This window comes from Chanodichthys erythropterus, chromosome 12 (genome assembly GCF_024489055.1).
Source record: "Chanodichthys erythropterus isolate Z2021 chromosome 12, ASM2448905v1, whole genome shotgun sequence".
NCBI classification, from domain to species: domain Eukaryota; kingdom Metazoa; phylum Chordata; class Actinopteri; order Cypriniformes; family Xenocyprididae; genus Chanodichthys; species Chanodichthys erythropterus.
Window position 1 is genome coordinate 1,753,463 of NC_090232.1, and position 3,932 is coordinate 1,757,394.

A 3,932-nucleotide genomic window follows, 5' to 3' on the forward strand; every position below is an offset into this window, starting at 1 on the left:
AGCAGCAATAAACATCAGCAGCAGCAATAAACATCAGCAGCAGCAGCAATAACAATAAACATCAGCAGCAGCAATAAACATCAGCAGCAGCAATAAACATCAGCAGCAGCAGCAATAACAATAAACATCAGCAGCAGCAATAAACATCAGCAGCAGCAATAAACATCAGCAGCAGCAGCAATAACAATAAACATCAGCAGCAGCAATAAACATCAGCAGCAGCAGCAATAACAATAAACATCAGCAGCAGCAATAACTGCAGCAACAATAACAGCAGCAGTAACCATCAGCAGCAGCAGCAACAATAAACATCAGCAGCAGCAATAAACATCAGCAGCAGCAATAAACATCAGCAGCAGCAGTAATAAACAATAAACATCAGCAACAGCAATAACCAGCAGCAGCAGCAGTAATAAACATCAGCTGCAAAAACAGCAGCAGAAATAAGAGCAACAGCAATAACCAGTAGCAGCAGTAAACATCAGCAATAACCAGCAGCTGCAGCAGCAGCAATAAACATCAGCAGCAACAAGAATAAACATCAGCAGTAGCAATAACCAGCAGCAGCAACAACAGCAGCAGCAGCGATAAACATCAGAAGTAGCATTAACCAACAGCAGCAGAAATAAGAGCAACAGCAATAACCACCAGCAGCAGCAATAAACATCAGCAGTAGCAGAAGCAGTTATAAACATCAGCAGTAGCAATAACCAGCAGCAGTAATAAACATCAGCTGCGACAACAGCAGCAGAAATAAGAGCAACAGCAATAACCAGTAGCAGCAGTAAACATCAGCAATAACCAGCAGCAGCAGCAGTAATAAACATCAGCAGCAACAAGAATAAACATCAGCAGTAGCATTAACCAGCAGCAGCAGCAATAAGAGCAACAGCACACTCTTAGCCCGGATTTTATATTTACTTAAACTATGTAATTACAATATACTTAAAATATTTAAGTTTGATTGCATTACTTATAAAATATAAGTATATTCTACTAAATTGTGGATGTAATTAGAATGTGTTAATAAATTTAAGTTAAATGCGCTTAAATTATTAAGTTTTTCTCCTGACCACGCCTCTTACACATTGGTTTACGGCAGGTAATGAGGCCATTTTGTCGTGGTGTGTGTGAATTCAAGGAGCTGTTGATGAGAAGTTGGAACATTTGTTTTGGCAAGTTCTACAGACATATTTTTTTTCCAAACATTTGCCTTTTTATCGTTTCCCCCCCCTGAGAGACTGTTTGTGAGCAGTGAAAATCGTTTGTTAAAGTTTAAACGACGGAACTGTTTTCTCCGGCTAGCTATGTTCTCTCGCGTGCGGTGGATCACCGTGCATGAACCCCTGATCGGCGAGTTTGACGCGCGTTATTTCGTCGTTTGTTTCTTTTTCACACGAGGAGCTGTTGTTGGTTGTGTAAACTTAGTTTGAACCTCTGGCTGTCGGCGAACACCGCGCCCGCGCCCACGCCCGCACCCGCGCTCCCAGCAGAGGAGGGAGGATGAAGCGCGAAAATGGTGAGTGCAATAATTTAACGACCGTGTTTTATTTAGACACGGCTATTGATTGAAAGATTAAGTTAAAGTTAATTGACGAGTTGAAAACAAAAACCGATGGATATACTGTTTTATCTAGGTTCATAGCTTTCTTAACAACAGACTATCTTGTTTTGTGTTGAAGGTCAAGAAGAGATGCTTTGGATTAGAAGTGTAAGTTAAGTATTGCCCTTATAACTGTGAAAAAGCTCAGCTATTTAAACATTGTAGGCTCAAACAATGAAGTTATACAAGAACAGAACAATTTCCTTGTTTACTGGAACATATGTACATTTATATCACACGTTATGCACAATATGTACACTTATACAGCCTTCACCAAAACCCCATATCAGCTGTATGTCATGTGGGTTTACTGAGACCTGTTCTTTGGCTGATTATTTTATTAATCTGCATACTGCACAGTGAACAATTACATGTAAACCATAAAATCAAGTGCCATAATCAAGACTTTAACTTTAATGTTTGCTCCTCACAGAAAAGTTGTCAACGACGAGCCTGACTCCAGCCTTCAATGGCATGCTCTTTCTACAGTAAACCAGGTATGTATTGATGCATGGAGTATTTGACAATACCATTATCTGATGCATTATTATATGATAATGTCTTTGTCGATCTTTGTCTTCCTCTACTAGGTTGCAGCTGACAAGGATTCATACAGGCAAACTTCAGTGAGAATCGTCTGCGTTGAACTATAAAGTGCTCAGCTAAACCCATCATGAGTGAAGATAGTCTTGGAAGGATGTTTGGTGATGGATGAACCGACCAACCTCAGGACTTCTGTGTCCTTTTTTCTGACTGATTTATGCCCTGCAACTGGGCTACCCTAACCGTATGAAAAATACTTTATATTTTATTCAGTAGGTAATGCTCAACCTAGGAAAATGTGAGCTGGCACCTAAAATGGAATACTGCCACTGTTGTGAACTCAGGAGTGTGAACAAACCATATAGTTTTGATGCAATTTGTTGTGATTCTTAACAATAAGCTGATTTGTTAAAACTATATTTTTTCACGTTTTATAAGGAAATGTTTTCAGGACATAAAATGTTGTATTTTGAATTGAATTAAAATAAAACATAAAATTGAATTAATGTATTTTTTATTTGCTTTTTTTCTTAATTTTGTAGTTAACTAGAAGTTGCTATAAATTAACTTGCTTAGTACATTGAACTTAACTATACTATGTGTAATACCTACAAAGTAATTAATATTACAAAACATTTTAAGTTAAATGAACTTGAATTTTTAAGTTCACATTACTTAATCATTACTTAATTTTTTTAGGGCAACCAGTTTCCTCAAATTTTTTAAGTAAATTCAACTTATCCGGGCTAACAGTGCAATAACCAGCAGCAGCAGCAGCAATAAACATCAGCAGCAACAACAGCAGCAGCAGTAATAAACATCAGCAGTAGCAATAACCAGCAGCAGCAGCAGCAGCAATAATCATCAGCAGTAGCAATAACCAGCAGCAGCAGCAATAAACATCAGCAGTAGCAATAACCAGCAGCAGCAGCAGCAATAAACATCAGCAACAACAAGAATAAACATCAGCAGTAGCAATAACCAGCAGCAGCAGCAATAAACATCAGAAGCAACAAGAATAAAGAACAGCAGTAGCAATAACCAGCAGCAGCAGCAGCAGCAGCAATAATCATCAGCAGTAGCAATAACCAGCAGCAGCAGCAATAAACATCAGCAGCAACAACAGCAGCAGCAGTAATAAACATCAGCAGCAACAACAGCAGCAGCAGCAATAAACATCAGCAGTAGCAATAACCAGCAGCAGCAGCAATAAACATCAGCAGCAACAACAGCAGCAGCAGTAATAAACATCAGCAGCAACAAGAATAAACATCAGCAGTAGCAATAACCAGCAGCTGCAGCAATAATCATCAGCAGTAGCAATAACCAGCAGCAGCAGCAGCAGCAATAATCATCAGCAGTAGCAATAACCAGCAGCAGCAGCAATAAACATCAGCAGCAACAAGAATAAACATCAGCAGTAGCAATAACCAGCAGCAGCAGGAATAAACATCAGAAGCAACAAGAATAAAGAACAGCAGTAGCAATAACCACCAGCAGCAGCAGCAATAAACATCAGCAGCAACAAGAATAAACAACAGCAGTAGCAATAACTAGCAGCAGCAGCAATAAACATCAGCAGCAACAACAGCAGCAGCAGTAATAAACATCAGCAGCAACAAGAATAAACATCAGCAGTAGCAATAACCAGCAGCAGCAGCAGTAAACATCAGCAGCAACAACAGCAGCAGCAGCAGTAATAAACATCAGCAGTAGCAATAACCAGCAGCAGCAGCAATAAACATCAGCAGCAACAACAGCAGCAGCAGTAATAAACATCAGCAGT

At 39.4% G+C, this 3,932-nt stretch overlaps 1 long non-coding RNA gene across 1 annotated transcript; it reads left to right on the forward strand.

The window, feature by feature from the left end:
* The first annotated feature begins 1,223 nt into the window (after positions 1–1,223).
* LOC137031870 (uncharacterized) lies at positions 1,224–2,079 on the forward strand. Its single transcript, XR_010896618.1, has 3 exons — positions 1,224–1,519; positions 1,683–1,711; positions 2,037–2,079. It is a non-coding gene; the product is annotated as an uncharacterized lncRNA (long non-coding RNA).
* The last annotated feature ends 1,853 nt before the right edge of the window (positions 2,080–3,932 follow it).